At 40.6% G+C, this 13,431-nt stretch overlaps 1 protein-coding gene and 1 long non-coding RNA gene across 5 annotated transcripts in view; one reads left to right on the forward strand and one right to left on the reverse strand.

Moving 5' to 3' along the window:
* The window catches only part of RBM46 (RNA binding motif protein 46), a 35,180-nt gene extending 34,986 nt beyond the window's left edge, over window positions 1-194 (forward strand). For both annotated transcript variants that reach the window (XM_032109941.1, XM_032109942.1), the window contains one exon: window positions 183-194. The gene's annotated coding sequence lies outside the window, so the exon portion shown is untranslated. The remainder of the gene's footprint in view (window positions 1-182) is intronic.
* LOC116444500 overlaps window positions 1-13,431 on the reverse strand; it is a 51,173-nt gene that overhangs the window by 28,642 nt on the left and 9,100 nt on the right. The gene's annotated exons all lie outside the window — the stretch shown is intronic.

Below are 13,431 nucleotides of genomic sequence, written 5' to 3' on the forward strand. Positions count from 1 at the left end.
ATACAGATGGCAAAAACTGTTGGTGCAGCAGGAAAGGAATGGTAAGTGTTTAATCCTGCCAGCTGCTCTGAATCCTGTGCATGTGCAGGGGCAAGAAAACACATTAAAACCTTCTCCTAGCACAAGACTAGCTGCGATTGTAGGAAGTTCAGCAAATATCCTTCAAGCTGCCTTGCTGAGAGTCCAGTCTCTCCTGTAATCTCTCTCAATGCTTTCTGGCAAGGGATCCCCTCTTTTAAGTCAGCAACTTGAAGCTTTCTCTAAGACTGGAAAGCTGAATGAAACAATGATAGAATGATCTCGTGTTCCATGAGGAGAGCAGCCACCTCCCCAGGGCAGATGCTGCAGTTCACTGCCTGGGAGTTTTGCTGTGCTCGCCTTTGCCAGCACACGTTGACCTCTGAAACAGCTGTTTCTGGAAGACAATAGCTCTCAAAACCAAACATCCAACCAACAGATCTTAAAAATCTGACTCTTGCTTTTAATAAAGCTATACAAAGGATGGAATGGAATGAAAGACTTGCTTAGTGATCAAAACTGATTGGAGCCATGATTAATTAGTTTTAAAATCCGAAATGGCAGGTTCATTCCTGGCTAAGCAGAAAAAGCACAGCAGTTGTCTCTCTCCTCCCAAACAATTATGATGGTAAGTTGGACATGATATCCCATTTCTAAATATTCTGCTCTCCCAAAGTCCTGAGCTGACACAATAAGAATGACTTGTGCTGCAGAGGAAATATTGCTGGACACAGCCTGAATCCTGTGCAGCTCAGGTCAGCAGTCTTCACTTTCCCTGAGCGCCTTGCTCCAAATGGGACTACCTGAAGTACCACTGCAGTTTAGACCTTGGAGTAAGGCACTAAGGAGAGATGGAGCATCTAAAATTGGGAGAACAGATTTGTTGCATTGTGCATTTTCCTAGTGAATTGCTTTATATTGGTGCATTACTTAACAGTCCCAGTTTTCTGAGCTTATGAAGTGTGAATGCCATTTAGCAACACTTTATTTTCCAGAGAGACATGCTGATAGAGGGATTTGTTGCAGTAAGATGGCAGCCTTTGTGAAAAAAAGTATGGGTCTTTATTCATCCTCATAGGACATTTCAGACAGGGACCATCCAGGGGAACTTTTTATCACACAGGGATGCTTGGAGTTGAGGTTGGTCTGAAAACCTTCCTGCGTTGTAAAATGTCACTGCACACATCATTGCTATTATTATAATTGCTGCAGTTATTAGATTTATTCTTCCCATGATTTATAGAGCTGTGAACTATAGATGTGTTCACAGTGCAGCCACAGCTACTGCTCTTCTCTTTTGTGCTGCAAAGCAAGCTGTGTGTACCAAAGGCTGCCACCTGCTTTGTGGTGAAAAAGTTATCAAGACTAAACAAATGAATAAACCCCTTTCTTCTGGTAAGGCAGAGCCAAGAAGGCTGTCAAGAGCATGGTGGAAAATTATAGTAATAGGATAATGGAAAAATTACAATTTGTGGAGAATGAAGTGTATTACTTCTACATTTAACAGCCCTGTGGAGAATAGAAACAGCTTTTCTGCAGAAAGATTTGATGTAGTGCCAAAAATTTGAATTGACACCTTAAAATAGCCCGCCAAAAGAAGGGAAAAAATAACTTTTCTTCATGAAATCCTGTAGCAGTTAGCTCAAATTAGTACATTTTAGTACTGCTGCCCAGAGGTATGGGTTGGGGAAAGAGTGACTATTAACTGTGGATTTTGGTCCAAGTTCATGGGAAAACTGGAGAGTTATTTAGTAAGGATACCAGTTCTTGGTAGTTTGGAAATTCTATAATACTGACTGAAAACCCCCCTTAGCTTCTGCTCACATGGGGGGAATTTTACTTTCTTCAAACAGATAAATTCAATCTGATTATTCTATTCAAGAACTTTTCAAGAAATTCTGGAGGGGCACTCATCATTTTGCATTTATTAAGGCTGGGTTTTTATTTCTGAAAAATAAAGATGAAATAATGCATCAGTTTCTGAATGCCTGGACTAGTCTTAGGCATTTTGATGTTTAGCCCTGAAGTACACCATGAATATATTCATATTTGACTTCTTTCCAATAGCAAAACATATGTATGTTTTTAATATTGATGAAAACACTGAAAGTGTGTATTTTTTCATAGTATAACTAAATATAGTAATTACAATTACGCAGGTTGCCTTTGCATTCAGTGCATTTGCTTCAGTTTGAAAAAAAGTCTGTGAAAGAAGTATAGGAAGAAAAATGAAGCTGGGAAGATGTATCAACATGTGTTTCTATAAACAAATAAAAGTCTGTAAAGTGGTACCATCCAGGTCTGATGAAGACTTAGCAGGTAAGTGGACCTGTAGTCTTTGAGTAAGGGAAAACTAAAGATCATTTGCTGGGCAGATCCTACCAACCGGTATTCCTACAGGGAGTTTATCTTCATGGCATTTGTTACAGACTAAAACAGTTGCTTAAGACTGTCTTAATCTACATGAAAGTACATGAAAATTGAGAAATCTATCAGTGCCAGATTCAGAAAGAGATTAACTCTGAAAATATTCTGTGAGTGTAAGCTGTTTGCCAGCTCGGCCACAAACACTCCCAGCTCTCCCCACAGACTGAGAAACATCTCCAGCATGTGTCCAGGACTGTCACACCTCTGCTGGTGGCTGCAGAGGTTTTGGTAGCTCTACACTGTGTCTGAAAGACCTTCCAGCACAAGAAGAAAGTCCCAGGTGCTCCGTGCAGCCAGACCATGGGCTTGTGTTGGTGGCTGCAGTCTGCAGAAGTGCAGAAAGGTGTGCAGGAGATCAGCTCTGAAGCAGAGCCAACCTGCACTTTGGTACATCACTAGCAGGAGATGTCTGAAACTCTCTGTGGTGGCCAGCAAGGTTTACTTCTGCAATGGTTTCTTACATTCAGATGACATTAAATTCTTGGAGAAGCCAGGAGTGGCACTGAGTACAAACAGAAGCCAGTTGTAGAGTGCCGTGCATCTTCACTGAAAAAAGGCAGTTTTGAACAATATTCCCTTTTTCTTTTTTTTAAGAAAGACCTTCTGTTCCCTTGCTGTGAGTTGATAACACACCCACATCAGACATCACAAAGCAATCAGAGTAATGCTGCAGAACAGAGTGGCTCAAGAATGGATCCTGAATTTTCAAAAGTTGCTTCATCTCTTGAGACCTGACTTGAGACTCATCACAAAGTTTCCTCAGCACTTCAGAAAATGCATGTAGGATGTGCAACAGGCAAACATCGTTATTGCTATATCCTGGTTACAACTAGAAAGTCTTTGCTAGTTTTTGTCACTTAGTAAAACTTTTAATAAGTGTGTAGATAAAAAATCTAATATTTTGGCCAGAAATGAATATGACTAATTACATTTTTTTATTTGCATTTCCCCTGAGGTATCAGTATTTCCTGCTTCCTTCCCAAACTGTAACATAAAGCTACTTCTACTAGTTATGTAATTTGTTATTAATTTACATAACACACAAATTATACTTTGGTTTCTCTGGGGGAGAAAGCATCAACATCTTTTCTGACGTAGTGGAAAAACCCTAAACTTTAAAAATTTAAATTTTGAATGTGTTTATAGAAAATCAGCATTAGTGCACAAGTCAGACTAGTTTTCACAAGTTTGGTGAAAATGTTTCAGATGTAAAGTTTATTTATCTGTGTTGTGTTTGTGTGACAAGGTTTTGGTAGCTGGGGAGGCTAAAGAGGTGACTTCTGTGAGAAGCTGCTAGAAGCTACCCCTATGTCCAATGGAGCAGCCAGCTCCAAGACAGACCCACTGCTGGCCATGGCCAAGTCCATCAGTGACGGTGGTAGTGCCTCTGAGATAAGGTGTTTAAGAAGGGGAAAATCCCTTCAAAATATTGATGAGGGAAACATTTGGATTGCCCCCAAATGCATTTTTTTTCTGCATTCAGTTTGCCTTAGGAGTCCAAAATCAATCCCCCAAGCCAGGGCTCTGCCAAGGAATTGCAGCATTGTGTGTCACACTGTGGTGCCCTCAGCCCTCAACTGGACTGCACTCTTGTGCTTTTTGCACACAGATAAAATTACAGAGGAGGGTTTGCTGGAATCCAGGGGGTCTGACATCTCCTCTGAAAAACCTGCTGATGGCTTTAAGATTACGAAAAGCTTTGGCAGCTCAGTTGTTATTATGAGGAAGAGACTTGCTGGTGTGCAAGGAGGCAATTCCTCCCTTGAGTGACTCAGCTGAGGCAAATTCACCTCAAAAACAGACCTGACCCCAAAATTTCAGTGACCAGAGAAGCTGCTTGTAGGTTTTGGCTTTTTATTGCTAGAACTGCCTAGCTGAGCTAAAAAGCAAGGTCCTAAAGTCAGATGAAAGGAAGCCTTCAACAGAGGTTGCATTTGGTGAACATCTCCAGCCACAACTTAGAAAATCTGAAAGACTGGTGTAACACATGGTTTTGGCTGTTGTCTCTCCACCTACTGTGTGATGTCTGTTTGTTAAGGTCCATTGTTGGGAGAGACCCAAGGACCATCTAGTGCTGAGTTCCCCTCCATAATGAAAGGTTTGATTTCTTTCAAAGTCCTCTGCTCTTGGAATGAGCCACTGATAGATGTGGGAGATCATAAGGCCTTGTAACGCCACTTGAATATTTATATTCCAGTACCTGAAAGTGACGTATCTGGAGTATATATTATATAATTAATGATTCATTTTCAAAGACTTGCTGCTGTGGCCGTGTGTAGGGTTGTGTCTGTGCTCACACAGTGTTCATAGCCATGATCACATGTTGTGCTCTTTGCCATACTACACCATGCAATTACCGTATCATTAGCATGGGAAGAGCAGTGAACTCTTGTGTTCGTAGCATTTGGAAGATTGTTCGCCATTTATTCATTCAAGAACTGGGAGGAGGAAATACATAGGAAGCATGCATTTGTGTCCTGTATTGTCCCAGAATTTCAGGTAATTAAAAAGCCAAGAGTATCTTTTCAGCCTATGGGAAGGTTGACTCCTTTCAGGTCTAAGTCCCTGTAGACCACTTTGGTACAGCACTGGATTGCCTTTCCAGGGGTACTGTAAGTTCTTAGGGTTCTGTTTCGGAAAATCTAGAAGTGCTACTATTTTTAAAAGGTACTACACAAATAATATAAATTTTATATAAATATAGATATGTACTGTTATAATTCATCACTCTGCAACCTTTTAGTTCAGACTGCCAAGTCAAATTACTTTTGTGTGTATCACCTTTCTGCTAAGCTCCATCAGAGGTCCTATGAAAATGCATTTCACTCTGACAAACCAAACCATCTGTTGCCAAGAAACACAGAGAGCTCTTTTAATAAGTCTTTTCCTATCTTTATGCAGTTTAGACAAGAATGACCTAAATATTTGATTGAAACAGGTCATTAATCAACAGTTGCATTGAAAAGTGGTCTCCATCTTTGGTAAAAGGATTTTATTTCTAGCATTTTTTAATTCCACAGAAGTTAACTCTTACAAATTCCTTGTCTTACAGAAAGCCTTTTAATATGACATTCTGTAAGTAAGCAAAGGGCTTTAGAGTCTTAGTCCAAGGTATAGGCAAAGCCCAAGCCCCTTTCTTTGCCTCCCACTGGCTGCAAATAATTTTCTTTGTTTTAGCAACAGGTCTTATGTGAACACTAATCATAATCCAAGCAAAAATGTGGATCTACAGTACTCTAATGGTTCCCTGGCAACCACTTGAGTATACTCTTGTACCCAGCAGTGTGTGCAAGGCATGCAACCTGCTCCTCACTCTCTTTTCCTCTCCCTCTTCTGAATCTCAAAGCTCTGTAGGGTAAGAATCAGTGAATTCCTACAGTCACTGTTGCCAGTCATAAACAGCTGTGTGGGGAGTTCCCGTTCTTTGCCCTTCAGGTTATATATAACTACCTGTCATTCAGTTTATCTGAGCCCTTCCACTTAATGGATTTGTAACATCAGACCAGTGAAAGGGCTAACTCACTCTGGCAGGGACCTGTGGATGGATGGATGGATGGATGGATGGATGGATGGATGGATTCTTTGACATTAGTTTGCAGGAAGGTTACCCATGTTTAATTGTGATGGGAAATATGTAACAAAGTGTCATGGTTTTCATTGTAGCTCAGAAATACAAAGGTTTTGTGTCTTGTGCTAAATAAGTATACTAAATAATGATTAAAAAAAGATATGGTTTAAAATTACTAATGTTTAAGTAAATATAAATATATGCTCTAAGTTAAAATACAACTGTATTAAATATACTAAATACCAAGGTTTTGTGCCAATCACAGATGGCTGTATCTGAGGACAGCTTGTCTTCTGCTTTCATGTTCTTTCTGCTGGAATTCCTTTTTTCTCCTCTAAAGTGCAACTGTTTTGGTGTTTCATCAGAAGAAGAGGTGGTAAGTATCTATAATAAGTTGGAGTAGCTGATTTAATAGATCTTACTTTGAAAGTTCTTACAAGATAAACTGATCACTCAAAAAGCCATGTCAAAATCTTGCAGTGTTGCTGAAGAAAGCTCAGATTCAGATGCCAGTCCCAGAAAAAGTTAGTATGTAGCATTCTGTAAAGGGCAGATGAACAGGTATTTATAATGACAGTATCTACAAATGAACTTCGTCAAACAGTTTTGTCCATGATTCTTCCAACATTTCTGTGAAAAAGAATTATCAACAGAAAAATAATCATGGTTTTGATAGCTGTAGTGTGAAGAAAGCCATTATCATGGAATCACAGGATGATTTGTGTTGGAACAGACCTCAAGGATGTCTCATTCTAACCCCTTAGCCATGGGCAAGGACACCTTTCACTAGGCCAGGTTGCTCAGAGCAACATCCAACCTGGCCTTAAACACTTCCAAGGATGGGGCACCCACAGCTTCTCTCTCTGGGCAAACTGTTCCAATATCTTACCACCCTCACAGTAAAGAATTTCTTTCCAATATCTAATCTAAAGCTACCCTCTTTCAGTTTAAAGCGATTCCCCCTTGTCCTGTCCCTACAGGCCCTTGTAAATAGTCTCTCTCCATCTTTCTTCTAGGCTCCCTTCAGGTGCTGGAAGGCTGCAGTTAGATCACCCCAAGCCTCCTCTTTTCCAGGCTGAACAATCCCAACTCTCCCAGCTTTTTCTCATAGGAGAGGTGCTCCATCCCTCTAACCAAATCGGTGGCCTCCTGTGGACTGGCTCCAACAGGTGGATGTCCTTCTTTTGCTGGGGACCCTAGGGCTGGATGCAGCACTCCAGGTGGGCTCTCACTAGAATGGAGTTTTGTTCTTTGTAAGAACATAGTCACTTGAAGCCTTCCCTTAAAATGTTTAGAACTCCCATACAAAGTTTGAAACTTTCTTTCCACTAGACATTTTTTAATTCTTCGAAATTGATACTGCTTCTAGAAAGCCAGTGGTGTAACTTTGGAGTGAACTCAGGAGCAAATGTACCTTAAGACAACACAGATTTGATGTAATATTATCTTTGTTAAATGTCTTAGCCTCTAAGGTTGCCTTAGGCTTTTGTTGCTGTTAATAAGTGATGTGGACTTAGGCACTAGATGTCAAAGTTAGGTAAACTAAAAAGTGCTCATACTGCCAGCTCAAATTAAAGGAGTTAAAAATACTCTGCAGTTTGGTTTGGGAAAAAACCAAAAGGAGAAAAAACCAATGAAAAATGTCCTCCGTATCCCTGGGATGCAGAAAAGTGCTTGCACATCCGACATCCTAGTGGCAGCCCCTCTTTCTCTACAGCATTTCTGAAAGCTTAAGCATCTGATAGCAGTGCACGTGCTTTACTCAAAGACACGGGACTGCAGCAGAGCTTCTGTGCAGAAAACCAGCCATCAAGTAACCCTCAGTGGTGTTTTTCAGCCTGTCCGCTGTGGAGTTTACAGTCCTTTTTAGTAGCAGTCAAAGATGGCACTCTTGTGATGGAGAAAAAGAAACCATTTCATGAAATAATCTTAATGCACTAATTGTATTTACCTTGAAAATTACTGCTGGACAATTTTTCCTGCTGCCTCAGAGGTTTTGAAGCTATGTCTGGAGCCAGAAAGGAAAGGTGGGAGCTAGGACGTTTCATTGCATCCATCGTGCCATTGCCCACTCCTGCCTTTCCTCTCCTCTTGCTGGTATCCCACTGCCTCTAGCACTGTCCTTTACTGAATAAGAGGATATATAGTTTCAGAGTGGACTTAAGGGATGTAGAAAACTTGGAGTAAAATTGCACTTTGGTCAGTAACTCTTTCTTGTCCTGTTGCTTCTGGACTGAATCCAGCCTTCACATCAGGAGGTTTTGAGGTAAGGCAAGTTGTGAGTGTGTGTGAATTGCACAGTTGGAGAGGAGGAAGAAAATATAATTCTGCCAAATTGGGTTTTTGGAAGGGATGGGAGCTGCTAGAATCTGTTGAGTGGTTTGAAACTCGTAATGCTGTCCATGGCTGGTTCCACAGATGAGGGACATGGGTGCAAGCATAAGGTGAAGAGTTGAGTAGCAAATTACTCCTATCTAACACTATCACAAGGTGTTGCAGTCTATACCAAAGATAAAGGCACCAGAAATTTGGATGACGTATCTGTATTTGTTCATACATATCTATATCATATCATATCTGTATATGCATGGAAAAATATCTCTAATTGTTATTGAGAGCAGTGCAGAGATATTTTGACAGAGGCTTTGGGAAAATCCTACTGAAAACATCCTAATTAAGAGTAGGCCTAGTCCCATGATAAGGAGCCTTCAGAAAAGCGCATCACATGTTACTCTGAACACTGCTCTTTGGCCAGGACACAGAAAGTGAATCAATATTGAACACAAGGCTAGGACATCCCAGAGATCATTTTGTAAATCACACAGTCCTGATATTCTAGCAGCTGCAGTTCTATTTCACCTAGATGTGGCTAGCTGCTGTCAGAAGCCTAATACATCTTGAGCATTTAATGGATTTCTTGGAAATAACTTTAGGACTTTTCTACCATTTGAGCACCATGTGTTTTCCCTCATATATTTGGACCTCCTTGAGATCTACCTTGAGGAGTGACCAGGCCTGGTATCATGTTTCCACTGGAGATACAGAGACAGGTAAGGTTCCTGAGGGTCAATTGTTTGATGGCATATGAATGTCACAAATGTTGTTGTATCCTTCCAGCTGTCACATCTGCAGTTCAGTGCTGTAGCGCTTTCCATGCAGGGTCAGTTATCTGCGTTGGCAGTGCACTGAGCAGAGATGAACCCTCTAGCAGAATACTCTAGAGGCAGTTTTTTCCTCAAAATTTCTCCTGTGGGACTTTCCACAGCTGGAAAGTCTTTTTTGGTGCATGACTGTAATTGCTTTGCTTACAGAACAAAACAGAATGGAAAAAAGGCACGAAAAAAATTCTCGCTCCTTTTCCCACAGCTAGCATAAAATGTACTGTCTGGCCTTGAACCAAGGGCCAAGAAATAACCCATTACTATGTAACATGTTCAGCTGGGGAAAGTGCTTTGACATTTAAAAGAGATGTTTTAAAATCATCTCCTACACAACTCTGTAGGGGAGCAGCAAAAGCTGGGCTCCTCGCCAGGGGAAGGCAAGCTGGGAGATGAGGGCAGCAATACCGCCAAGCCAGGAAGGGGCAGGCAGGGCCAGGCATTGCCACCATGGCAGAACTTGGTCCCACAGCGCCAGAAGTAGCCAAGAGCCCTGACAAATCCTTTCCAAACTCCTGTACTAGATTTTTAAGCATCCAGATAGATCCCCAGGCTACATGTTGAGTAGTCTGTTATTAGATCTTTTGTTGAGCTTCACGTGGTGGTAATCAATAAATGCATTCGCTGTCAGTAAAAATCCTCAGGCAGAAATTGCCTGCCACTGGGGTCTGTAATGCATTTCTCCACCAGGAGAAACATGAGGATATTGCAAGCATTTTATTTTCTTCTTCTCACGTCTGACTTCACATTTTTTTAACTGGGAAGACGGATTTGAGCAGCAAGTTCTCACTGAGGTCAATGTTAGAAAGCTTATTCTTGGTGTAAAATGCACAAAAGAAACTCTAGCAATGATTGATACTGTCAATGTTGTTATTCATAACATTAATCCAAAGTTGATATAATTAAGCTGCTTCTAGAAAACACAGTGTTCAGCCAGTTGTTGCTGTCTTCTTGTTTGTTTCTTTTTCTTAGGAGAGTGGAGTGTTGATATTCATGAAATGTTTCAAAAGAGTAGCTTTTGCTCTGGCTTGTCTGACTTCTTCCGAGACTGCTTTAGGGATAGCTTATGTCACTGGTTTGTCTGCATTGATCATTCTGAGGTGCTTAATTTGGTCAGCAGTTGACCTGTCCTTTGTTTATCGTGTTATTTTAAGTGACTGCTTTCATGATGTGGAACTGATGTTTGTTTCCTTTCTGTGGGCCATCACTGTAGACTGTTAATTGCAGCAATTCTAATCAATTAATTGTTACATGTAAACATACATGTATACATGCACATGTGGTTTAATAATTGGATAAAAATATAACAACAGAGGGCCAAGATTCTAGATACAAACATTGAGAAAAAAAAACAATGAGTTAATTTAATCAATGCAGTATTATAATTAATAGTTGAGTAGTCTTAGTGTTTAATAATACATGGTGTTGATTCTTAGACAAACACTTTTTCAATAAAAAAATCATTATGTAAGAATTAGTGGTATTAAGATAAGTATCTTCAAAGCAATAAAAAGGTACTGCGATTACTGTGTAATTTTGAAGGAAATTAGCAGTACCTGTAAAATATGTCTGGCCTCCAAAGGCTCTCTCTTTTTTCTCTTGAAAATCATACACACATGTTCAGATATTATTAGCAATACTACCATGTCAACACAAGTCATTTTACTGCCCTGGCTACATTCCTCTCCCATGTGAGATCAGGCAGCTGAGCCCACAAGGAGAAATCTGAGTCTGGGCAGCCTCTCATGCCAGCCCTGAGAGAAGCCTTTGAGGTGACGTACAGGACACCCACACTTGTGTAACCATGGCTGCCCAGTGCCATCCAGCCCTGCAAACTGCAGCACTGCACTGAGGTGGAGATTACAGGTCACCTTATCCCTCTCGTCCTCACAGAGCCAGCGCTGCAGCTGGGGGGTTACAAGGTTTCCTGAGTGGAGTGGTATTGACTCAGCACAGGACAATTTCTGCTTAGGTTTTGCCCTAATTACTATCCACATTTTCTGAGGGGGCAGCCTGACACTTCACAGGAGGAGGAAGCAGGCAAAATTCTTCAGTCTGAAAGTGGATGGTATGTCAGAAGGCACTTTTGCTGTAGACACAATTTGCTTCCACTTTGCCACAGTCTGGGAAAGTGCTTATTCAACCAGTTGAGGTTGGCTTCCCTCGGGAGCTGCAGCCACTCCAACATTCTAACAGGTAGGCAGTAATTAATCATGTGAAAGCAAGATAAAACAACAGGAAAAATGTTGGCCCTTTCATAACCTTCAGAATATTTTATGAATATCACTGCATGAACCACAGAAACGGCATTCACTGAAGGACAAGTCCCCGTAGGTGCTTTGCACAACAGTCACTAATTCATATTGTGTCTTTTGTTCTTATACATATCTCCAGCTGCATCCAGGATTTCTATATGCTCAAGTCACTGCTGTGATACTCTGATGCTGATTCTCTTGTATTAAGGCTTTTGTTGGAGGCACAAGAATGTGAGGGTCTGCTTCCATGGCTCATCTAGGACAGGGCTTGGTCCGACTACCAGTGATGTTAAGAAAAGACTGAATTAAACCTCTGGGATTCCTCTTTTGTCCAGGATTACCTTACAAATGAGCCTGACTCTCTGACCCCTTCATGAAAATGAAAGAGTAGAAAAGTGTTTCAGGTTAATCTTTAAAGTAAAATCATTTTTCTCCTAGAAAAAATATCATGTTTTATTTAAATACCCTAAATTCTCACTTAAAAAGCTAACAATCAAATAAAACCACCAGCATCCACAGATCATATAAGGCAAAATAAACTTCTGGACATATAAATTAATCTATTAGCTTTGAAAAGGTGTTCTAGGGAGAATGGATTAACTCTAAATCATATGACCTTATTTAATCATGGAAGCATCACACCACTTTTTTTTTTTGTTTCAATTACACTGCTTCTTTATTATAGTTATCTTCTGCAAAAATAAGTTGTTAACAAGGCCATTCCCCTGAATGAGCAACCATTGAAATGAGGATATTACTGCTGCTCATTCTTACCATAAGATGTGGATCATAGCAAGACAGGAAAGGATTTGAAGAAGCAGATCCTTTGAAACATCCTGGTACCTTCACTGGGTATCTTGGGTTTGCAGTGTCTGAGCTTGAGCATTGCTTTATTTCCTTGTACAAGTCAGAGATGCTAATCCACGTCTGAAAGCAGTGCATGGGTCTTGGAGAATGTAAATGAAGGTCCTAAGCTTGGGGGTGTGTGACAGTCCTCTTGGGGGCCCAAGATGGCACAGCAGCTGGGTATCCCAATGTTGATGCGTGTGAGGTGGCAAGCCAACAGTCTGGAGAAGGACACAAACAAGATGTTCCAGCACACTTCAAACTGGTGGTGGAGCAGTCAGATGCTTGTCATCTTTTGCCAGGTAATGTCAGAGCCAGAACCCTTCTCTTCAGCCCTTGGCATAGACAGAGGTGCAACAATGCCCAGGCTCCTTCTAGAGCACTCCAACCAATTATGAATGACTAATATCAGATCAGGAGGGGAGATGAATTTTGTACTCAAATGCCAAAGTTTCAGAAAATTTGAAGTGGAAAAAAAATGGAGTATAAATTTCAAACGTGGACCAAAGTCTTCATAAAGCATGTTTCAGTTCTAAGTCACAAAACTGAAGAATTTATTACTCTGCCCAAAACACCATTTTCTGCTGACATTAAAAAAATGATGACTTCTGCAACAGACTCTGGGGAAGCTGGTGGGCATAGTTTATTGCTTCCTTCATGAATACTGCCAGTGTACATTAGCACTTGGCCAGGGGCTGTGCATGCTCTTCACATCCACACAGATCCCACGAAGCACAGGAAGAATTGAGAGCAAAGAGTTCACAGAAGGAAAAAAAATGCCAGTGAATCCATTATAGCCAAGAGTATAGTAAAAATCGATTAGCAAAAGTGGTTCCTTTGTAAACCCTCAGAATAATGATGACTTCCACGTTTGTGAGAGTTTTATTGGTAAACTTTTTATTTGTAAGTGTGTTTACTGGTTGCAAGAAGTAGTCTTAAGTTAATTTTTAGTTGGCTGAAAAGAAATGGTAATATTTGACAGTAAATAACAAGATATTTGAAGTAACTGATAAGGGAGACAATGAACTGATCCAAGCAAGCATTGCTTCTGTTGAGGCACCATCTTTATAGTAGCACCACTCAGCCATGAATGTTCTTAGAATTAGTTCTTCTTTTTCTGGTAAAGCTGTGCTTACTGAAATTTTTCATTTTTTCACTC

The sequence above is a fragment of the Corvus moneduloides genome, chromosome 5 (genome assembly GCF_009650955.1).
Source record: "Corvus moneduloides isolate bCorMon1 chromosome 5, bCorMon1.pri, whole genome shotgun sequence".
Lineage (NCBI taxonomy): Eukaryota > Metazoa > Chordata > Aves > Passeriformes > Corvidae > Corvus > Corvus moneduloides.